The sequence below is a fragment of the Cherax quadricarinatus genome, unplaced genomic scaffold (assembly GCF_038502225.1).
Source record: "Cherax quadricarinatus isolate ZL_2023a unplaced genomic scaffold, ASM3850222v1 Contig246, whole genome shotgun sequence".
Lineage (NCBI taxonomy): Eukaryota > Metazoa > Arthropoda > Malacostraca > Decapoda > Parastacidae > Cherax > Cherax quadricarinatus.
In genome coordinates this window covers 162,421-188,006 of record NW_027195272.1, presented here as the reverse complement: position 1 = coordinate 188,006, position 25,586 = coordinate 162,421, and positions in this window count along the sequence as shown.

Sequence of the window (25,586 nt, the reverse complement as noted above, 5' to 3'; positions counted from 1 at the left end):
CACTTTCCAGTGATTGGTACTCACTTTCCAGTGAGTGGTACTCACTTTCCAGTGAGTGGTACTCACTTTCTTCCATTTCTTATTTATCTTATATTTATCTTTCCTAGTTTTTAATGTGTGTAGATTTTAGATTTGTAATTTTTAATATGGGTACAACTAAAGGGTTCAAGATACTGAAATATATTGATATTTTATGTGTACTGATAATGCTTTAAGATACAATTTTGTTCGGATTTTTATAATAAACGGTTTAGAAAACCGACAAGTTGAAGAATGAGATACTTATGCAACATTTGGGAATTTTCCCAGATGTTGTACATGTGTCTCATTCTTCAATCTGTTTTTTTAACCCGGAGGGGTACCCACCTAGGGGTGTTAGGAAATACTTTTTTAGCCTTAGAGTGGTCAGGAAATGGAATGACCTACACAGAAAATAGAGGAAGAATCCCTACATAGCTTGGGTACGATAGGATTCTTGGAGCAGGGAGAGTGGATCTAGTAACGACCAACGAAGGGATGGGGCCAGAAGCTGTGACTCGACCCCAGCAACCACAAATAGGTGGGTTCTAGTTCTCTCTCTCTCTCTCTCTCCCTTCCACGACACTGGAAACGTGAACGTGGTAATGGCCAGTATTTTAGTTTTATCTTAAATGAGGTACTTAAACATGTTGGGGGCAGTATAGTAGCTGTGTCTTGGTGGTGAGGCTGGCTGGCTGGCAGAGTTTAAGAGGCACGTAAGTTACCTCGTCTTCTAGTAACATGTTCATTTTTTCCACTATAATCTACCTTGTTCATAATTACTATCACATTCACTTTGTTTCGTAAGGTGAAGTCTAAGATCTTTCCTTAATTTATGGTATAACTTAACAAATCTTTGATGACAATTGTGTTGTAGAGGTGTGAGTTGTGCTGAGTTGTGCTGAGTTGTGCTGAGTTGTGCTCACACCTCTACAACACAATTGTCCTCAAAGATTTGTTAAGTTACACCTTGAATTAAGGAAAGATCCTGGACTTCACCTTACGAAACAGACAAAACAAAAGCGATAGTAATTATGAATAAGGTAGATTATAGTGGGAAAATGAACATGTTATTCGATGACAGTGGGTATTTACGTGCCTCCTAATGGTGAGCAAAGTATGGAGTAGCAACCTTCACCACACATTTCATCCTACACCAGTACAGGAATACGTTGCATAGTGCGGTTAACTGGTTCCAAAAAAGTTCTGTGCTATGCAGAAAGTTCCGTGCTATGCAAAAAGTTCCGTGCTATGCAAAACCGCACTATTTAAACCATGCGTTCCAAACAGTCAATTACGTTACAGTATTTATGAAAAAATAATTATTCATCATTTGTTTACTACAAACACATCAGAAATAATAATTAATATGCACTAAAATAGTATTCTTTTATTGTTTATAAATGAACAAGAGTTGCTTTTGCTTGAATTATCATCTGACTTAATGGAATTTTGCTGTGATATCAATCTTCCGTCAACATTATCAAAAGACATTCCATATGCAGAGCTTGTGTGTCTAACGATCACTTTTGTCATATAGGATGCTGTACCTATGCCATGTTAGGTTAGGTAAGGTTAAGTTAGGTTAAGTTAGGTTAGGTTAGGTTAGGTTAGGTTAGGTTAGGTTAGGTTAGGTTAGGTTAGGTTAGGTTAAGTTAGGTTAGGTTAGGTAAGGTTAAATTAGGTTAGGTTAGGTTAGGTTAGGTTAGGTTAGGTTAGTCAGGAAACAGGACAAGTGCTTCCTAACGCTGGTCTTAATCATGGAAGACCCGCACCTGGGGCTTTTTGGTCATCTGACCGAGGCCTTCCGCTGGTTTACCTGTCCACCCCTACAAAAATTAATGTTATAATTATAACGACAATGATCCATGGTTTATCAATTCCTCTTTCCTCTTAATTATCATTCGTACTGACGACTCGTTCACGCCTTTCTCACTATTTTTACATACGATGCCCTTTCATGACTACAATTTCATTTTTTTTCTAATTTTAGTAAGTTAATTGTTCTTATTCTAGTGTTAGAAAGCATATGAAGCGAGAACTTTGCCAGCTATGCCACAGGGCCCGTCAGTAAGCTATCCAGATAGATTTAGATTTTCCCACCTTAGTGGCTAGTTTGTACACCCCATATCCATCCTGTGGACGGTAGCGCAAGAGCATATGGGTACACAAAAGGCCTAGGAACTAGGCCCCAAAAGGGTTAACAGGCGTACATATGGGCTATCCAGATAGCCTGACAGTAAACTGCAATTACAACTACACTACGTTAATTTATATACAAAAATACCCATATCCTGGACGCTGACCCTGGCGGCCCTAAAGTGGCACTTTCATCTAAGAGGACGCTGACCCTGGCGGCCCTAAAGTGGTACTTTCATCTAAGAGGACGCTGACCCTGGCGGCCCTAAAGTGGTACTTTCATCTAAGAGGACGCTGACCCTGGCGGCCCTAAAGTGGCACTTTCATCTAAGAGGACGCTGACCCTGGCGGCCCTAAAGTGGTACTTTCATCTAAGAGAACGCTGACCCTGGCGGCCCTAAAGTGGTACTTTCATCTAAGAGGACGCTGACCCTGGCGGCCCTAAAGTGGTACTTTCATCTAAGAGAACGCTGACCCTGGCGGCCCTAAAGTGGTACTTTCATCTAAGAGGACGCTGACCCTGGCGGCCCTAAAGTGGTACTTTCATCTAAGAGGACGCTGACCCTGGCGGCCCTAAAGTGGTACTTTCATCTAAGAGGACGCTGACCCTGGCGGCCCTAAAGTGGTACTTTCATCTAAGAGGACGCTGACCCTGGCGGCCCTAAAGTGGCACTTTCATCTAAGAGGACGCTGACCCTGGCGGCCCTAAAGTGGTACTTTCATCTAAGAGAACGCTGACCCTGGCGGCCCTAAAGTGGTACTTTCATCTAAGAGGACGCTGACCCTGGCGGCCCTAAAGTGGTACTTTCATCTAAGAGAACGCTGACCCTGGCGGCCCTAAAGTGGTACTTTCATCTAAGAGGACGCTGACCCTGGCGGCCCTAAAGTGGTACTTTCATCTAAGAGGACGCTGACCCTGGCGGCCCTAAAGTGGTACTTTCATCTAAGAGGACGCTGACCCTGGCGGCCCTAAAGTGGTACTTTCATCTAAGAGGACGCTGACCCTGGCGGCCCTAAAGTGGTACTTTCATCTAAGAGGACGCTGACCCTGGCGGCCCTAAAGTGGTACTTTCATCTAAGAGGACGCTGACCCTGGCGGCCCTAAAGTGGTACTTTCATCTAAGAGGACGCTGACCCTGGCGGCCCTAAAGTGGTACTTTCATCTAAGAGGACGCTGACCCTGGCGGCCCTAAAGTGGTACTTTCATCTAAGAGGACGCTGACCCTGGCGGCCCTAAAGTAGCACTTTCATCTAAGAGGACGCTGACCCTGGCGGCCCTAAAGTAGCACTTTCATCTAAGAGGACGCTGACCCTGGCGGCCCTAAAGTGGCACTTTCATCTAAGAGGACGCTGACCCTGGCGGCCCTAAAGTGGCACTTTCATCTAAGAGGACGCTGACCCTGGCGGCCCTAAAGTGGCACTTTCATCTAAGAGGACGCTGACCCTGGCGGCCCTAAAGTAGCACTTTCATCTAAGAGGACGCTGACCCTGGCGGCCCTAAAGTAGCACTTTCATCTAAGAGGACGCTGACCCTGGCGGCCCTAAAGTGGCACTTTCATCTAAGAGGACGCTGACCCTGGCGGCCCTAAAGTGGCACTTTCATCTAAGAGGACGCTGACCCTGGCGGCCCTAAAGTAGCACTTTCATCTAAGAGGACGCTGACCCTGGCGGCCCTAAAGTGGCACTTTCATCTAAGAGGACGCTGACCCTGGCGGCCCTAAAGTGGCACTTTCATCTAAGAGGACGCTGACCCTGGCGGCCCTAAAGTGGCACTTTCATCTAAGAGGACGCTGACCCTGGCGGCCCTAAAGTGGCACTTTCATCTAAGAGGACGCTGACCCTGGCGGCCCTAAAGTGGCACTTTCATCTAAGAGGACGCTGACCCTGGCGGCCCTAAAGTGGCACTTTCATCTAAGAGGACGCTGACCCTGGCGGCCCTAAAGTGGCACTTTCATCTAAGAGGACGCTGACCCTGGCGGCCCTAAAGTGGCACTTTCATCTAAGAGGACGCTGACCCTGGCGGCCCTAAAGTGACACTTTCATCTAAGAGGACGCTGACCCTGGCGGCCCTAAAGTGGCACTTTCATCTAAGAGGACGCTGACCCTGGCGGCCCTAAAGTGGCACTTTCATCTAAGAGGACGCTGACCCTGGCGGCCCTAAAGTGGCACTTTCATCTAAGAGGACGCTGACCCTGGCGGCCCTAAAGTGGCACTTTCATCTAAGAGGACGCTGACCCTGGCGGCCCTAAAGTGGCACTTTCATCTAAGAGGACGCTGACCCTGGCGGCCCTAAAGTGGTACTTTCATCTAAGAGGACGCTGACCCTGGCGGCCCTAAAGTGGCACTTTCATCTAAGAGGACGCTGACCCTGGCGGCCCTAAAGTGGTACTTTCATCTAAGAGGACGCTGACCCTGGCGGCCCTAAAGTGGCACTTTCATCTAAGAGGACGCTGACCCTGGCGGCCCTAAAGTGGCACTTTCATCTAAGAGGACGCTGACCCTGGCGGCCCTAAAGTGGTACTTTCATCTAAGAGGACGCTGACCCTGGCGGCCCTAAAGTGGTACTTTCATCTAAGAGGACGCTGACCCTGGCGGCCCTAAAGTGGCACTTTCATCTAAGAGGACGCTGACCCTGGCGGCCCTAAAGTGGTACTTTCATCTAAGAGGACGCTGACCCTGGCGGCCCTAAAGTGGTACTTTCATCTAAGAGGACGCTGACCCTGGCGGCCCTAAAGTGGTACTTTCATCTAAGAGGACGCTGACCCTGGCGGCCCTAAAGTGGTACTTTCATCTAAGAGGACGCTGACCCTGGCGGCCCTAAAGTGGCACTTTCATCTAAGAGGACGCTGACCCTGGCGGCCCTAAAGTGGCACTTTCATCTAAGAGGACGCTGACCCTGGCGGCCCTAAAGTGACACTTTCATCTAAGAGGACGCTGACCCTGGCGGCCCTAAAGTGGCACTTTCATCTAAGAGGACGCTGACCCTGGCGGCCCTAAAGTGGCACTTTCATCTAAGAGGACGCTGACCCTGGCGGCCCTAAAGTGGCACTTTCATCTAAGAGGACGCTGACCCTGGCGGCCCTAAAGTGGTACTTTCATCTAAGAGGACGCTGACCCTGGCGGCCCTAAAGTGGCACTTTCATCTAAGAGGACGCTGACCCTGGCGGCCCTAAAGTGGCACTTTCATCTAAGAGGACGCTGACCCTGGCGGCCCTAAAGTGGCACTTTCATCTAAGAGGACGCTGACCCTGGCGGCCCTAAAGTGGCACTTTCATCTAAGAGGACGCTGACCCTGGCGGCCCTAAAGTGGCACTTTCATCTAAGAGGACGCTGACCCTGGCGGCCCTAAAGTGGCACTTTCATCTAAGAGGACGCTGACCCTGGCGGCCCTAAAGTGGCACTTTCATCTAAGAGGACGCTGACCCTGGCGGCCCTAAAGTGGCACTTTCATCTAAGAGGACGCTGACCCTGGCGGCCCTAAAGTGGCACTTTGATCTAAGAGGACGCTGACCCTGGCGGCCCTAAAGTGGTACTTTCATCTAAGAGGACGCTGACCCTGGCGGCCCTAAAGTGGTACTTTCATCTAAGAGGACGCTGACCCTGGCGGCCCTGTGGTACTTTCATCTAAGGCGCTGCCCTGGCGGCCCTAAAGTGGTACTTTCATCTAAGAGGACGCTGACCCTGGCGGCCCTAAAGTGGCACTTTCATCTAAGAGGACGCTGACCCTGGCGGCCCTAAAGTGGTACTTTCATCTAAGAGGACGCTGACCCTGGCGGCCCTAAAGTGGCACTTTCATCTAAGAGGACGCTGACCCTGGCGGCCCTAAAGTGGTACTTTCATCTAAGAGGACGCTGACCCTGGCGGCCCTAAAGTGGTACTTTCATCTAAGAGGACGCTGACCCTGGCGGCCCTAAAGTGGTACTTTCATCTAAGAGGACGCTGACCCTGGCGGCCCTAAAGTGGTACTTTCATCTAAGAGGACGCTGACCCTGGCGGCCCTAAAGTGGCACTTTCATCTAAGAGGACGCTGACCCTGGCGGCCCTAAAGTGGTACTTTCATCTAAGAGGACGCTGACCCTGGCGGCCCTAAAGTGGCACTTTCATCTAAGAGGACGCTGACCCTGGCGGCCCTAAAGTGGTACTTTCATCTAAGAGGACGCTGACCCTGGCGGCCCTAAAGTGGCACTTTCATCTAAGAGGACGCTGACCCTGGCGGCCCTAAAGTGGCACTTTCATCTAAGAGGACGCTGACCCTGGCGGCCCTAAAGTGGCACTTTCATCTAAGAGGACGCTGACCCTGGCGGCCCTAAAGTGGCACTTTCATCTAAGAGGACGCTGACCCTGGCGGCCCTAAAGTGGTACTTTCATCTAAGAGGACGCTGACCCTGGCGGCCCTAAAGTGGTACTTTCATCTAAGAGGACGCTGACCCTGGCGGCCCTAAAGTGGCACTTTCATCTAAGAGGACGCTGACCCTGGCGGCCCTAAAGTGGCACTTTCATCTAAGAGGACGCTGACCCTGGCGGCCCTAAAGTGGTACTTTCATCTAAGAGGACGCTGACCCTGGCGGCCCTAAAGTGGCACTTTCATCTAAGAGGACGCTGACCCTGGCGGCCCTAAAGTGGCACTTTCATCTAAGAGGACGCTGACCCTGGCGGCCCTAAAGTGGCACTTTCATCTAAGAGGACGCTGACCCTGGCGGCCCTAAAGTGGCACTTTCATCTAAGAGGACGCTGACCCTGGCGGCCCTAAAGTGGTACTTTCATCTAAGAGGACGCTGACCCTGGCGGCCCTAAAGTGGCACTTTCATCTAAGAGGACGCTGACCCTGGCGGCCCTAAAGTGGTACTTTCATCTAAGAGGACGCTGACCCTGGCGGCCCTAAAGTGGTACTTTCATCTAAGAGGACGCTGACCCTGGCGGCCCTAAAGTGGCACTTTCATCTAAGAGGACGCTGACCCTGGCGGCCCTAAAGTGGCACTTTCATCTAAGAGGACGCTGACCCTGGCGGCCCTAAAGTGGTACTTTCATCTAAGAGGACGCTGACCCTGGCGGCCCTAAAGTGGCACTTTCATCTAAGAGGACGCTGACCCTGGCGGCCCTAAAGTGGTACTTTCATCTAAGAGGACGCTGACCCTGGCGGCCCTAAAGTGGCACTTTCATCTAAGAGGACGCTGACCCTGGCGGCCCTAAAGTGGCACTTTCATCTAAGAGGACGCTGACCCTGGCGGCCCTAAAGTGGCACTTTCATCTAAGAGGACGCTGACCCTGGCGGCCCTAAAGTGGCACTTTCATCTAAGAGGACGCTGACCCTGGCGGCCCTAAAGTGGCACTTTCATCTAAGAGGACGCTGACCCTGGCGGCCCTAAAGTGGCACTTTCATCTAAGAGGACGCTGACCCTGGCGGCCCTAAAGTAGCACTTTCATCTAAGAGGACGCTGACCCTGGCGGCCCTAAAGTGGCACTTTCATCTAAGAGGACGCTGACCCTGGCGGCCCTAAAGTAGCACTTTCATCTAAGGGGACGCTGACCCTGGCGGCCCTAAAGTGGAGGACACTTTCATCTAAGAGGACGCTGACCCTGGCGGCCCTAAAGTGGCACTTTCATCTAAGAGGACGCTGACCCTGGCGGCCCTAAAGTGACACTTTCATCTAAGAGGACGCTGACCCTGGCGGCCCTAAAGTGGCACTTTCATCTAAGAGGACGCTGACCCTGGCGGCCCTAAAGTGGTACTTTCATCTAAGAGGACGCTGACCCTGGCGGCCCTAAAGTGGAGGACGCTGACTTTCATCTAAGAGGACGCTGACCCTGGCGGCCCTAAAGTGGTACTTTCATCTAAGAGGACGCTGACCCTGGCGGCCATAAAGTGGTACTTTCATCTAAGAGGACGCTGACCCTGGCGGCCATAAAGTGGTACTTTCATCTAAGAGGACGCTGACCCTGGCGGCCCTAAAGTGGTACTTTCATCTAAGAGGACGCTGACCCTGGCGGCCATAAAGTGGTACTTTCATCTAAGAGGACGCTGACCCTGGCGGCCCTAAAGTGGCACTTTCATCTAAGAGGACGCTGACCCTGGCGGCCCTAAAGTGGCACTTTCATCTAAGAGGACGCTGACCCTGGCGGCCCTAAAGTGGCACTTTCATCTAAGAGGACGCTGACCCTGGCGGCCCTAAAGTGGCACTTTCATCTAAGAGGACGCTGACCCTGGCGGCCCTAAAGTGGCACTTTCATCTAAGAGGACGCTGACCCTGGCGGCCCTAAAGTGGTACTTTCATCTAAGAGGACGCTGACCCTGGCGGCCCTAAAGTGGCACTTTCATCTAAGAGGACGCTGACCCTGGCGGCCCTAAAGTGGCACTTTCATCTAAGAGGACGCTGACCCTGGCGGCCCTAAAGTGGCACTTTCATCTAAGAGGACGCTGACCCTGGCGGCCCTAAAGTGGTACTTTCATCTAAGAGGACGCTGACCCTGGCGGCCCTAAAGTGGCACTTTCATCTAAGAGGACGCTGACCCTGGCGGCCCTAAAGTGGCACTTTCATCTAAGAGGACGCTGACCCTGGCGGCCCTAAAGTGGCACTTTCATCTAAGAGGACGCTGACCCTGGCGGCCCTAAAGTGGCACTTTCATCTAAGAGGACGCTGACCCTGGCGGCCCTAAAGTGGCACTTTCATCTAAGAGGACGCTGACCCTGGCGGCCCTAAAGTGGCACTTTCATCTAAGAGGACGCTGACCCTGGCGGCCCTAAAGTGGCACTTTCATCTAAGAGGACGCTGACCCTGGCGGCCCTAAAGTGGTACTTTCATCTAAGAGGACGCTGACCCTGGCGGCCATAAAGTGGTACTTTCATCTAAGAGGACGCTGACCCTGGCGGCCATAAAGTGGCACTTTCATCTAAGAGGACGCTGACCCTGGCGGCCCTAAAGTGGCACTTTCATCTAAGAGGACGCTGACCCTGGCGGCCCTAAAGTGGTACTTTCATCTAAGAGGACGCTGACCCTGGCGGCCCTAAAGTGGTACTTTCATCTAAGAGGACGCTGACCCTGGCGGCCCTAAAGTGGTACTTTCATCTAAGAGGACGCTGACCCTGGCGGCCCTAAAGTGGTACTTTCATCTAAGAGGACGCTGACCCTGGCGGCCCTAAAGTGGTACTTTCATCTAAGAGGACGCTGACCCTGGCGGCCCTAAAGTGGTACTTTCATCTAAGAGGACGCTGACCCTGGCGGCCCTAAAGTGGTACTTTCATCTAAGAGGACGCTGACCCTGGCGGCCCTAAAGTGGTACTTTCATCTAAGAGGACGCTGACCCTGGCGGCCCTAAAGTGGCACTTTCATCTAAGAGGACGCTGACCCTGGCGGCCCTAAAGTGGCACTTTCATCTAAGAGGACGCTGACCCTGGCGGCCCTAAAGTGGCACTTTCATCTAAGAGGACGCTGACCCTGGCGGCCCTAAAGTGGCACTTTCATCTAAGAGGACGCTGACCCTGGCGGCCCTAAAGTGGCACTTTCATCTAAGAGGACGCTGACCCTGGCGGCCCTAAAGTGGCACTTTCATCTAAGAGGACGCTGACCCTGGCGGCCCTAAAGTGGTACTTTCATCTAAGAGGACGCTGACCCTGGCGGCCCTAAAGTGGCACTTTCATCTAAGAGGACGCTGACCCTGGCGGCCATAAAGTGGCACTTTCATCTAAGAGGACGCTGACCCTGGCGGCCCTAAAGTGGTACTTTCATCTAAGAGGACGCTGACCCTGGCGGCCCTAAAGTGGCACTTTCATCTAAGAGGACGCTGACCCTGGCGGCCCTAAAGTGGTACTTTCATCTAAGAGGACGCTGACCCTGGCGGCCCTAAAGTGGCATCTAAGAGGACGCTGACACTGGCGGCCATAAAGTGGCACTTTCATCTAAGAGGACGCTGACCCTGGCGGCCCTAAAGTGGTACTTTCATCTAAGAGGACGCTGACCCTGGCGGCCCTAAAGTGGTACTTTCATCTAAGAGGACGCTGACCCTGGCGGCCCTAAAGTGGCACTTTCATCTAAGAGGACGCTGACCCTGGCGGCCCTAAAGTAGCACTTTCATCTAAGAGGACGCTGACCCTGGCGGCCCTAAAGTGGCACTTTCATCTAAGAGGACGCTGACCCTGGCGGCCCTAAAGTGGCACTTTCATCTAAGAGGACGCTGACCCTGGCGGCCCTAAAGTGACACTTTCATCTAAGAGGACGCTGACCCTGGCGGCCCTAAAGTGGTACTTTCATCTAAGAGGACGCTGACCCTGGCGGCCCTAAAGTGGCACTTTCATCTAAGAGGACGCTGACCCTGGCGGCCCTAAAGTGGCACTTTCATCTAAGAGGACGCTGACCCTGGCGGCCCTAAAGTGGCACTTTCATCTAAGAGGACGCTGACCCTGGCGGCCCTAAAGTGGCACTTTCATCTAAGAGGACGCTGACCCTGGCGGCCCTAAAGTGGCACTTTCATCTAAGAGGACGCTGACCCTGGCGGCCCTAAAGTGGCACTTTCATCTAAGAGGACGCTGACCCTGGCGGCCCTAAAGTGGCACTTTCATCTAAGAGGACGCTGACCCTGGCGGCCCTAAAGTGGCACTTTCATCTAAGAGGACGCTGACCCTGGCGGCCCTAAAGTGGCACTTTCATCTAAGAGGACGCTGACCCTGGCGGCCCTAAAGTGGCACTTTCATCTAAGAGGACGCTGACCCTGGCGGCCCTAAAGTGGCACTTTCATCTAAGAGGACGCTGACCCTGGCGGCCCTAAAGTGGCACTTTCATCTAAGAGGACGCTGACCCTGGCGGCCATAAAGTGGCACTTTCATCTAAGAGGACGCTGACCCTGGCGGCCCTAAAGTGGCACTTTCATCTAAGAGGACGCTGACCCTGGCGGCCCTAAAGTGGCACTTTCATCTAAGAGGACGCTGACCCTGGCGGCCCTAAAGTGGCACTTTCATCTAAGAGGACGCTGACCCTGGCGGCCCTAAAGTGACACTTTCATCTAAGAGGACGCTGACCCTGGCGGCCCTAAAGTGACACTTTCATCTAAGAGGACGCTGACCCTGGCGGCCCTAAAGTGACACTTTCATCTAAGAGGACGCTGACCCTGGCGGCCCTAAAGTGGCACTTTCATCTAAGAGGACGCTGACCCTGGCGGCCATAAAGTGGCACTTTCATCTAAGAGGGCGCTGACCCTGGCGGCCCTAAAGTGACACTTTCATCTAAGAGGGCGCTGACCCTGGCGGCCCTAAAGTGACACTTTCATCTAAGAGGGCGCTGACCCTGGCGGCCCTAAAGTGACACTTTCATCTAAGAGGGCGCTGACCCTGGCGGCCCTAAAGTGACACTTTCATCAAAGAGGGCGCAGACCCTGGCGGCCCTAAAGTGACACTTTCATCTAAGAGGGCGCTGACCCTGGCGGCCCTAAAGTGACACTTTCATCTAAGAGGGCGCTGACCCTGGCGGCCCTAAAGTGACACTTTCATCTAAGAGGGCGCTGACCCTGGCGGCCCTAAAGTGACACTTTCATCTCAGAGGGCGCTGACCCTGGCGGCCCTAAAGTGACACTTTCATCTAAGAGGGCGCTGACCCTGGCGGCCCTAAAGTGACACTTTCATCTAAGAGGGCGCTGACCCTGGCGGCCCTAAAGTGACACTTTCATCTAAGAGGGCGCTGACCCTGGCGGCCCTAAAGTGACACTTTCATCTAAGAGGACGCTGACCCTGGCGGCCCTAAAGTGGCACTGAGTGGCACTAAGAGGTTGACTGAGAGACACTCGTCCAGCATTTGGGAATCTTTATTTATGGGTCCAAAATTAAGCGAATTATTATAATTATTATTATAATCATGGGGAACTCTAAACCCTTAGGATTATATAGCACACTTGGGGAGGGGGGGGGGATTGGAAGGTTTTCAGGCTCAGGTCAGGGAACTGGAGCACAGATCCAATTCCCTAGATCAAGAGCCCCTCACCAGCATCAAGGAACATTCCTTGAGGCGAAAATTTTATCATGTATTTATAGAAATAAAGATTATTATTATTATTATTATTATTATTATTATTATTATTATTATTATTATTATTATTATTATTATTATTATTATTATTATTATTATTATTATTATTATATTATTATTATTATTATTATTATTATTATTATTATTATTATTATTATTATTATTATTATTATTATTATTATTATTATTATTATTATTATTATTATTATTATTATTATTATTATTATTATTATTATTATTATTATTATTATTATTATTATTATTATTATTATTATTATTATTATTATTATTATTATTATTATTATTATTATTATTATCATTATTATTATTATTATTATTATTATTATTATTATTATTATTATTATTATTATTATTATTATTATTATTATTATTATTATTATTATTATTATTATTATTATCATTATTATTATTATTATTATTATTATTATTATTATTATTATTATTATTATTATTATTATTATTATTATTATTATTATGATTATTATTATTAAAATCATTATTATGTCCTAGAGTGTTTTAGGATATTGGTCTCTCTGGGATAATAAGAAAATGCGTCTTCAGCATGGCATCAAACCTGATATTTCTAAATGAAAATTTTGATTTAGTTTTAGAATGTACATGACCTAGTTTACCATTTTCATTAGAGAAATTAGAATAATGTTCATGAGACAACTTGTGAATACCGATTTGCTTCATATTTTCATTGATAATATTTAATTATATTAGAAACTTATGCCACACTCTACACTATTCCTTTCGTATGTACTGAGGTACAGAGAGCTGGGATATTTTTCTTGGATTTTTCAGGGACCGAAATACTGGGTTGTGATGGTGATGTTAGTGGTGACAGCAGTGGCCCTTGTAGTAGTGGTGGTGATAAGTGGTCGTACCAGTAGTGGTGGTGATAAGTGGTCGTACCAGTAGTGGTGGTGATAAGTGGTCGTACCAGTAGTGGTGGTGATAGCAGTGGTCGTAGCAGTAGTGATGGTGATAAGTGGTCGTACGTAGCAGTAGTGATGGTGATAAGTGGTCGTACCAGTAGTGGTGGTGATAGCAGTGGTCGTAGCAGTAGTGATTGTGATAAGTGGTCGTCGCAGTAGTGGTGGTGATAGCAGTGGTCGTAGCAGTAGTGGTGGCGATAAGTGGTCGTCGCAGTAGTGGTGGTGATAGCAGTGGTCGTAGCAGTAGTGATGGTGATAAGTGGTCGTACCAGTAGTGGTGGTGATAGCAGTGGTCGTAGCAGTAGTGGTGGTGACAGCAGTGGTTATTACATACCTAAGAACATAAGGACATAAGAAAGAAGGAACACAGCAACAGACCTACTGGCCCATGCGAGGCAGCTCCAATTCTCGTACCGGCTTAAGCCAATTCCTTGACCTAATGAGGTCAGACACGTCACTTAAGGGAGGAGCACTGAGTCCGACCTAGTAGCACAAGCTAGACAGATCCAACTCACACCCACCCACACCCACTCACGTATTTATCAACAATAAATTACCAACTCAATAACGTAAAGAAAAATATCTATAAAGATTTATTGAAATTCAGTATAATATAACACAATCTGTGGCAGCAATAATTAATAATATATGTTTACTTAATAACCCAAATTCCATTACTCTAATATTTATAGACTGTCAGGTCAGTCAATTTCACTGTTGGAAACTAAGTTTGAGTTCCTGGTAAAAGTAATGTGAAGGACCTGGGAGTGATAATGTCAGAGGATCTCACCTTCAAAGGCCACAACAATGTATCTACCGCATCTGCTAGAAAAATAATAGGATGGATAATGAGAACCTTCAAAACTAGGGACGCCAAGCCCATGATGATTCTTTTCAAATCGCTTGTTCTCTCTAGGCTGGAATACTGCTGTACACTAACGGCCCCCTTCATGGCAGGTGAAATTGCTAACCTGGAGAGTGTATGAAGAACTTTCACGGCACACTTAAGTACGATAAAGCACCTAAATTACTTGGAACAGTTGAAGTCCCTTGATTTGTATTCCCTGGAACGCAGGCGAGGGAGATACTTGACAATATACGCTTGGAAAGTCCTAAAGAGATTAGGTCCAAACTTGCACACGAAAATCACTCCCTACGAAAGCAAAAGGCTCGGCAGGAGATGCAACATTTCCTCAATGAAAAGCAGGGGCGCCACGAGTACACTGAGAGACAACACAATAAGTGTCAAGGGCCCAAGACTGTTTAACAGCCTCCCAGCATACATAAGAGGGATTACCAATAGACCCCTGGTTGTCTTCAAGAAGGCACTGGACAGGTACCTAGTTAGTGCCTGACCAGCCAGGCTGTAGTTCATACGTCAGTTTGTGTGCGGCCAGCAGTAAGAGCCTGGTTGATGAGACCCTGATCCACCACGACGCCTGGTCTCAGACCGGGCCGTGGGGGGCGCACACCCCCGAAACCCACTAGCACGATAAGAGACTTGCTAGTGCTGACACTGGCCTCCACAGCAGGAGAGACCAGGTGTATAATTAGCAAGACTTGTCTTATTCTCCATCCCAAACTCCAAGATCAGTTCGTTTTACAAATTCTGTGATATTTTCCTTGTTTTTGCGAAGAGTATTCTCCACGAATGCATCATAATGATTGTTTAACCAGACTCTTTGTGAAGAACTCATGTTCATTTTTCTGGGAAAAAATAACGAAGTGATGGTTACGATATTGCCAACGTTGTCGTTATTGATAAAACTAATTTAGTTATATATTAAGCAATTTATAAATAAGATTCAAATCTTTATTAAAACTCTGTATATGTAGATTGTCACTACATATATGTGCGTTATAAGGTCCCTGTTAACTGAGGGTAGGAATGCAATATCTCACAAACTAGAGCCAATTTGTAAAACCTTCAGCCATAGGATGGGTTTGGGGCGCATAATAATACTATTATTAACATTTTCCAAATTAGCAACACTAAAATAACCTTTAAACCTACAATTATCTTTGGCAACGATTTTTTTTCTTGTAAGCTAGTGAATTGTTATCCACATCCCTATTTAATTATTTTTCCCGTTATTAGTTTTTTCTGTTATTTTTTTTTCTTTTTATGAATTAAAAAGAGTATAAATGACCCACTTTCTCAAAAGTCTTCATTGTGGGTGTCCAAATTACCTCCGACGATGCTGCAGATTTTCTGGAGTTATACAGATTTCGGGCAAATCTGATCTCGAATGCCGTCTACGATAAATAGGATTTTGGTTCTTTGGCTTCAGCACAGGATGATCAACAATAACACCTGTTACGGTAGGTGCATTATCAAGAATGCACTGGACAGGCACCGGGCTGTGCTTCGTACGTCAGCTTGCGTGCGGCCAGCAGTAACAGCCTGGTTGATCAGACCCTGATCCACCATGAGGCCTGGTCTCAGACCGGGCCGCGGGGGGCGTTGACCTCCCAAAACCCTCTCCAGGTAAATTCCAGGTATCGTGGAGTCAGTGTTAGTACATCAAATGTAATAGTTGTTGGTACAACGGAAAAGTAGACAGGAACACAGAGATGAGGAAGAAAAAGGCACAGGTAAGAGACACCTGTCGACCTTCTAGCAACAGGTCAATGACCTGTTAAGCCGGTAGAGGCTACCGCAACACAACCCACGTGTGTAGATGTCAGGATCGTAAGTTGTTTCTGTTATGGTGAGAATTGTAAAAGATGTGCTGGGTATGTGAGAGGTGTGCTGGGTATGTGAGAGGTGTGCTGGGTATGTGAGAGGTGTGCTGGGTATGTGAGAGGTGTGCTGGGTATGTGAGAGGTGTGCTGGGTATGTGAGAGGTGTGCTGGGTATGTGAGAGATGTGCTGGGCATGTGAGAGGTGTGCTGGGGATGTGAGAGGTGTGCTGGGTATGTGAGAAGTGTGCTGGGGATGTGAGAGGTGTGCTGGGTATGGTGTGCTGGGTATGTGAGAGGTGTGCTGGGGATGTGAGAGGTGTGCTCTGTATGGTGTGCTGGGTATGTGAGAGGTGTGCTGGGGATGTGAGAGATGTGCTGGGTAAGTGAGAGGTGTGCTGGGGATGTGAGAGGTGTGCTGGGTATGGTGTGCTGGGTATGTGAGAGGTGTGCTGGGGATGTGAGAGGTGTGCTGGGTATGGTGTGCTGGGTATGTGAGAGGTGTGCTGGGGATGTAACAGACGTGCCAGGAACGTGACAGGTGTGACTGTTATGATGAGAATGCTACGTACTACTTGGGAAGAGATGGATATGCAGGTGCTGAGGGAGTGACGGGTAATGATGCCAGGGTAGATGTGTGTGGAGGGGGAGGGTGACGTGAGGTGTTGATCAGTGAGAGATGTGCAGCCCTTGCTGCTCGCTTTCCACCTCAATGGACCTTCTGCAGCCAATTCCCGTATGGTCACTGCCCCGTCCCAGACAACATAACGATCTAGCCCTTGTTTGTCGGTCCGTCACTCCCTTGCGACAACTTTCACTTTTCCACCTACCACCTCCTCCCCCACGCCCACGCCCACGCCTGCCTGCCTCACATAATAACCAAAACAAACTAGATCGTTCAAGTCCACTAACGGAAGGAAGAACAGGAGCTAGGTAACGGGCAGCCACCTGTTGAGTTGGAGGAAGGTTGGCGGAACCTGCCATTACAATTTCTTCTTCTGTTGATGGGAAAGATGAGCAAATATGTTCGCTACTGTCCCTGTAACATGGATATATGTATATATGTATATATATATATATATATATATATATATATATATATATATATATATATATATATATATATATATATATATATATATATATATATATATATATATATACATATATATAAATGACTGATGCTCCTGGTAGTTTGGATCTCACTGCATTTATCACTTGTTGACTAACTAGGACCTTGATCATTTCTAACATACAGAGGCTGAAAGACTATATATAGGAGGAGAGTGAGGTGTGAGTGATGCATGGTGACCTGAAGAATGACATGTTGGGATGAGGACGGGTAGACGATGTGATCATGTGACTCCTGTGTTGTTAGGTTGGTGGTGCTTTGCCTGCTTGAGTATCATGTATCCTAATGTTTTAGAAATTTTGTGGTTTCCAGTGTTACGTTCTATAGTGTCGGTGACGGCGATTAGCGAAGCTTCTAGACACCGTCGGGGTCTGAGGTCTGGTTCGGTGAGAACGAGTTGTGTCTCATCCCAGTTCATCAAATGCCCGGTGGAGTCTCTGTGGAGGACACAGGCGTACCTTAAGTCGTCTCTGTTACTTGCACTTCGATGCCCATTCAAGCGGACTCTGCCTGTTTCGCCTACATATTTCTTGGGACAGAATCCACAGGGGATAGTGTAGACGCCTGCTGTGGAAGTTAAAGGTGTGGGGCTGCGTTTCGTAGTGAGGTCTTTGATAGATGTGTTTATGGTGGAAACATTTATGTTACTCTTAGCAAGTACCCGGCGAGTATCCGTGGCAACATCACCACATGGATGCACTATGAACTGCTTAGAGGGCTGTTCCATGGGCAGTTTGTTGAGGATAGCTTGTGCCTTGAGTTTCCAGTGTCGGATGACGAAAGATAGAAACTGAAGACATGTAAAGGTTTGTGTTATGTAAATACATTCTTCTTCAAGAAAACAAGGGCTGGAGATGCAAAGAGCTCTCAAGAAGAAGCCATTGAGAACTCCTCTTTCAGTGCGGGTGTCTTGGTTTGAATAGAAGTGTATAAGATCATCCCTGTTGGTAGGTTTTCTATACACTTTGAAGAGAAGTTTGTCACTGTCGGGAGAGCTGCACAGGAGGACATCGAGGAAAGGAAGTTTGCCATCTTTTTCGAGTTCAAGTGTAAACTTTATTGATGGTTCGGCTGCACTGATCTTGTTGAGGAGAGCCTGGATATTGAGACGTCTCGGATAGAAAGCCAACATATCATCTAAGAACCAACCTATTGGGGACTCCGAGATTCAAGGAATTATCACTGCTGCAGCAAGACCGGTCATTCCCAAAGATACATCCAAGCACTCAGGGACTTGGCTTACAACGATGATATCATCATTACTGCAACATATGGGAATCTTTATTGAGGAAACGTTTCGCCACACAGTGGCTTCATCAGTCCAATACAAAGTAGAAAGGTGTAAGGAGAGGAGGAGTTTGAGGTAATCAGTCCCTCAGGCTGAGGGACTGATTACCTCAAACTCGTCCTCGCATGCTATTACATTACTTTTTAGCAAGTCACTAGAAACTAGCACTTTCCCGACACTACTCAAGACAGCAAGGGTTACACCAATATATAAAGGTGGTGACCCTACAGATTTAAACAACTATAGGCCAATATCAAACTTACCATTGCTATCCAAAATCTTCGAGAAACTCGTACACAAGAGACTATATTCATTTATAACGGCACAAAACATACTCAACCCCTGCCAATTTGGTTTCAGGAAAAATAAAAGCACTAATGATGCAATTGTAAAAATGCTAGATCTACTTTACACAGCATTGGAAAATAAGGAATATCCGCTAGGAATTTTTATTGACCTAAGAAAAGCGTTTGACACAGTTGACCACGGCATCCTACTCCACAAACTTGACCATTATGGTATAAGAGGCCATGCGCTTGCATATTTCAAATCCTACCTTACTAATAGGTATCATTATGTCACCATTAAAGACACAGCCTCATCAACACGGCCACATGATACTGGAGTTCCGCAGGGAAGAGTCCTTGGTCCCCTGCTCTTCCTCATTTACATCAATGATCTTCCAAACGTATCCCAACACCTGAAATCCATTCTCTTTGCTGACGACACGACTTATGTCATCTCCCACCCTATTCTTGCCACCCTCAACACCATTGTTAACGAGGAGCTGATCAAAATATCGACCTGGATGACAGCCAATAAACTTACACTTAACACTATCAAAACCTACTATATTATGTTTGGTAGCAGAGCAGGTGTTGCGCAACCTAATATTAAGATCGACAACACTCCAATTGCCAGACATAATGAGGGCAAATTCTTAGGCCTATGCCTCGACAACAACCTGAATTTCAGCACCCATATCCAACACATAACAAAAAAAGTATCCAAAATGGTTGGAATCCTCTCCAAGATACGATACTACGTGCCGCAAACTGCCCTTCTCACACTATATCATTCACTCATTTATCCATACCATACCTATGCTATTCGTGCTTGAGGATCAACTGCAGCAACACACCTAAAGCCAATAATAACTCAACAAAAAGCCTCAGTAAGAATAACCACTAAATCCCATCCCTGGCAACACCCCCCCCACTCTTCATACATCTAAACTTACTCCCTGTTCAGAACACCCACACTTACTACTGTGCAATCTACATCTACAGGACCTTAAATTCCAATATTAACCTTGACCTAAAGCGCTTTCTTGATAGTTGTGACAGGACCCACAGGCATAACACCAGACACAAACATCTCTATGACATTCCCCGTGTTCGACTAAACCTTTACAAAAACTCTTTGTATGTCAAAGGGCCTAAAATCTGGAACACCCTACCTGAAAGCTCTAGAACTGCAGACACATTCATCACTTTCAAAACTACAGTTAGACAACATCTTATCTCCCAGATACACCCCGACAACTAACTACATGTAAACCACCTGGTGGTTCACACATACACTCACTCACCCATTGACTATAATCACAGAAATACGAATCTTAATCATAAAATAATGAATCCTAACTAGTCATAAGTTTGCCTGTGATGCTCCAATATAGACACTATGTATTGTGCCAAAACAAAAGCATTCACATTGCTAAACTCACAAACTATAATGTAGTCACTTAGCCTTAACACCAACTTACTCCATAATCTGTATTAATTTAGAGTTAAGAATTAATCTAAGTCTGCCCGAAATACCTAGCCATGCTAGGTGTCCTAGTGGCCCCCTCTGTGATTAGTATTTTATAACATGTAAACCACACAATATCCAAATCCTGTAAACCCCACATTGTAACCTTTATAGAGCATAAACTTGATTGATTGATATATACCCTCTGTGTCCACGTACTGTTTGTAACGGCTTGGCAAAGCTCCTGGAGAGCGAAACGTTGCCACAGTAATATGTCACATTAGTTGCACTTGTGTCCTTTTACCTAACATATTGTCGGTAATTCTACCAACATTATTACAGTTTCAGTTTTTTCTATCCATCTGGAGGAGTAAACACCTGTGTTGAGGAAACTTTGTAGGGCTTCTGTGTGTGGGTCTGTATGAACTTACCTGAGTATATTGACCTTATAATATCTTTATTTTACTACAAGTACATGTACAGGGTACACAGTCCTAGCTGATAACAATGACATACTACTATATAGAAAGTCCCTTGTTATGCTCCGCATTTCGGGCAAATTAGGTCAGTGTCCCAGGATGCGACCCACACCAGTCGACTAACACCCAGGTACCCATTTTACTGATGGGGAACATAGACAACAGGTGGAAAGAAACACGTCCAATGTTTCTACTCTCGCTGGGAATCGAACCCAGGCCCTCGCCGTGTGAAGCGAGAGCGTTAACCACCAGGCCACCAGAGCCCCTTAATGAGAACATTTCTTTCAGTGACACGATCCCTGATGCTTGGGATATAATATCTTTATTTCTACATGTAAAAGGTATACAGACCATAGCTGACATCAGTGACATATTACTATATAGAAAGCCGCTTGTCATGCTGAGCATTTCCCGCAAATTAGGTCAGTTTTGTCCCAGGATGCGACCCACACCAGTGTGCTAATACCCAGATACACATTATTACTGACGGGGAACACAAACAACCGGTGTAAGGAAACACGCTCAATGTTTCTACCATCGCTGGGAATCGAACCCAGACCCTAACGGTGTGAAGCGAGAGTTTTAGCCATCAGGCCACGGGGCTTTCTGCACGTATGCCTAAATGTCATTCACCATTGTAAAAACATTGTATCATGATGAAATAAAAAATCTTTCAGTGTTTAATCTTCTTTAATATTCAGAATTTTGACAGTACGAGAGCACTCGAGGAAAAATTACACTGCTCAACCATTTTTGTTGTTAAATGAGATTAATTAATTCTTATGTATTTTCATGTCCTGAATCCAAATATCACCTTGAAAAATGCTTATTGGTTATTGATTTAAAAATATGAGACATGTAATATTTGATTATTTTATTAGTTTAATTAGTTTAATATGTTTATTATGCACCCCATACCCATCCTGTGGGCGGTAGTCAAAAGATTACAGAGGTACATAATGGGTCCAGGGACTGGACTCAAAAGTTTTGATAGCTGAACAAGGTTGAACATTAAAATGGTATAAAAAATCATCGACACCATGCCTAACCCTTCTAGGGTAGGGTAGGTGCCTGAGCCCGAGCCTTTAGCTCATAAGACTGTCATTCCCATTTGCCCCCTTGGGGCGGGGATGGCAGACCAGAGAGGCCTAGCTTGTGGCTAGGCCTGGGGACAGTTGGTCCCAAAGATGAGGAGGTACTTGTGCCTCCTCCCATGGGAGACTTAGGTCTCAGACACTCCCTAAAGTGGGAGCCAAGGCCGGGCCACCACTTGGACAAGGCCCGGGCCGGGAGAATACCGGCTAATCTTTAACTAACTAACTGGTATAAAATACCGACAGGTTGTTAGGTAAGACACATATGCAACAGTTAGGTATCTTTATACCTAACTGTTGCATATGTGTCTTACCTAACAGCTGAACAAGGTACAAAGGTAATGAACTCCAGGTAGATCTGGTCACAATCATTGCAAGTTACAAAGGTATTTACAGATTACAGAGGTACATAATGGGTCCAGGGACTGGACTCAAAAGTTTTGATAGCTGAGATACAAAGGTAATGAACTCACAAGTTTTAAAGGTAATGAATCATGTAAATAAATAAGTAAATTTACTTACGTTTATACATGGTTACAATCATGAACAAATTATAGAGTAATGAGCAATTCACACGTCCACACCCGGTCACAACTATAATGAGTTATTGGTGCAAATATTAATTTGTTGGGTCACAGACACACACATGAGCCCCAGTTTTATGTGTAGTGGTGACAGGAAAATTTTCTTTGGTTCAATGAGACGTGGATGTTGAACATTTTTCATCCCAGGCTCCAATGATTGACGAGGTGGCCAGTCTCTCCTAATGTAGTGGGAACCTCTTGCACGGCTGTCCCGTTCACAAAGAAAGCAGCAGTAAACAAACCATGCCACGGGCGGGGATAGAACCGGCGATTAGAGAGTCTCAAAACTCCAGATCGTCGCAATACTTGGTGTATCCGCCCTGCAAGACCATCACAAGAGCAACAACCTTCAGAGTCACCACAGAGTTATGTTTCTTTCATATGCGGTGCATAGCCCACAGGAACTGATGGTTTAATATTGTCATTATGCAGCAAGACAACTTTCAGAGTCGTTTTTGATGAATCTATGACCAGCTTCCAGTGACTGGGTTCGTAGTCGATGCCAAGTGCATCCATCAGACCATTAATATTGTTGCAGCCACTAACTCACCTTCCATTATGAAGAAATCCTTGTACTGCTGCTGACGGTCACGAAATTTTGAAATCTTCACATAAGTTTAAAAAGTATTTGGCAAAGAAAATCACCTACATTTTACCTCAAAATATAAACTTGCACAGCACAACCACCTTCTATGACTGCTGGAACAATAATGAAGGTCAGTGAAACTGAATGTGGTAAGAAACACTGCCGCAAACCTATTGTATATTGAAAAGTAGAGTTAACAAACAATTTTAACCATGATTTTCATTATCAGTGACCTAAAATTAGTTGGAAATTGTTCCTCTGGTCTCGGAAGGTTTTTGGTTGTTGACCAGTGTTATCACAGGATGATCCCCGTTGCATCGTGAACTGTTTTTGGTCCTAATGTGCCAAGGATTCCAGGGGATATAAGTCACTTTGGCTGACCATTTTTTTTTTTTTTTGGGGGGGGGGGTTACCATGGGGTAATTAACACTAAATATCCATATTTATATTCATATAGTTTATTTGGACATGATACATAGTTGTACAAGGAATTGTAGTAGTTGGGTGTACATGCCAAAAGCCCCTTGTATGCAGAGCATTATGGGGAGGCTTAAAATTAACTTAAAATTAACAAGCAATGAAAGGTTCAGTGGTAGAGATTACCGTAAACAATTTACAATATGAAGTACAATTGAGTATTTGAAACAATGAAATTTTAACATTTCGATATTTAAGCATTATAGTTGTACAAATTTGTCTCATTACAATGTATAACAAACAAGATGATCAATTTACTGTATGTTGTCTTGAAGTTTTAAGATTTAAGTAATTGGGAGAATTATTGGTAATGTTAAATATTGAGTGTTGATTATTTAGTCCTGGGCGAGTAAGTGGTTTTTTAGAAGAGTCTTAATTAAATTGATTCTCAGGCCTGGTTACTTTAGTATGTTCTGGTAATGAATTCCAGATTTTGGGGCCCTTTATGTACATATAGAGTTTTTACACAGTGTGATATGGACAGAGGGTACATCAAAAAGAGATCTGTGTCTTGTGTTATGGTCGTGTGTCCTGTTAAGGTTGGTGAGGAGAAGTTTGAGTGGAGGGTTTATGTTTGCGTGTATTGTTCTATGTATGTAAGAGTAAGACGGAGAATAGGATAGCAGATGAACAAGGAGGCTTTAGGAAAGGTAGGGGGTGTGTGGACCAGGTGTTTACAGTGAAACATATAAGTGAACAGTATTTAGATAAGGCTAAAGAGGTCTTTGTGGCATTTATGGATTTGGAAAAGGCATATGACAGGGTGGATAGGGGGGCAATGTGGCAGATGTTGCAAGTGTATGGTGTAGGAGGTAGGTTACTGAAAGCAGTGAAGAGTTTTTACGAGGATAGTGAGGCTCAAGTTAGAGTATGTAGGAAAGAGGGAAATTTTTTCCCAGTAAAAGTAGGCCTTAGACAAGGATGTGTGATGTCACCGTGGTTGTTTAATATATTTATAGATGGGGTTGTAAGAGAAGTAAATGCGAGGGTCTTGGCAAGAGGCGTGGAGTTAAAAGATAAAGAATCACACACAAAGTGGGAGTTGTCACAGCTGCTCTTTGCTGATGACACTGTGCTCTTGGGAGATTCTGAAGAGAAGTTGCAGAGATTGGTGGATGAATTTGGTAGGGTGTGCAAAAGAAGAAAATTAAAGGTGAATACAGGAAAGAGTAAGGTTATGAGGATAACAAAAAGATTAGGTGATGAAAGATTGAATATCAGATTGGAGGGAGAGAGTATGGAGGAGGTGAACGTATTCAGATATTTGGGAGTGGACGTGTCAGCGGATGGGTCTATGAAAGATGAGGTGAATCATAGAATTGATGAGGGAAAAAGAGTGAGTGGTGCACTTAGGAGTCTGTGGAGACAAAGAACTTTGTCCTTGGAGGCAAAGAGGGGAATGTATGAGAGTATAGTTTTACCAACGCTCTTATATGGGTGTGAAGCGTGGGTGATGAATGTTGCAGCGAGGAGAAGGCTGGAGGCAGTGGAGATGTCATGTCTGAGGGCAATGTGTGGTGTGAATATAATGCAGAGAATTCGTAGTTTGGAAGTTAGGAGGAGGTGCGGGATTACCAAAACTGTTGTCCAGAGGGCTGAGGAAGGGTTGTTGAGGTGGTTCGGACATGTAGAGAGAATGGAGCGAAACAGAATGACTTCAAGAGTGTATCAGTCTGTAGTGGAAGGAAGGCGGGGTAGGGGTCGGCCTAGGAAAGGTTGGAGGGAGGGGGTAAAGGAGGTTTTGTGTGCGAGGGCCTTGGACTTCCAGGAGGCATGCGTGAGCGTGTTTGATAGGAGTGAATGGAGACAAATGGTTTTTAATACTTGACGTGCTGTTGGAGTGTGAGCAAAGTAACATTTATGAAGGGATTCAGGGAAACCGGCAGGCCGGACTTGAGTCCTGGAGATGGGAAGTACAGTGCCTGCACTCTGAAGGAGGGGTGTTTATGTTGCAGTTTAAAAACTGTAGTGTAAAGCACCCTTCTGGCAAGACAGTGATGGAGTGAATGATGGTGAAAGTTTTTCTTTTTCGGGCCACCCTGCCTTGGTGGGAATCGGCCAGTGTGATAATAAAAAAAAAAAAATGTAGTAGGCACGTGAATAAGTGTGGATGTTCTTTATGGTGAGCAGATTTAGACTTTTGAATAGAGGTGGAGTATGCTGTCGGGAGTAGGAATTTGTTATCATTCTGATTGCAGCCTTTTGCTTTAGGTGATTTGATGTTGTTGATCCCCATGCACAAATTCCATATGTGAGATAAGTGTAGATGAGTGAATGATACAGTGCAAGGAGAGATGATTGTGGAACATAGTACCGTATCTTTGATAGTATGCCTACTGTCTTAGAGATTTTCTTGGAAATTTGTTGTATATGTGTCTGG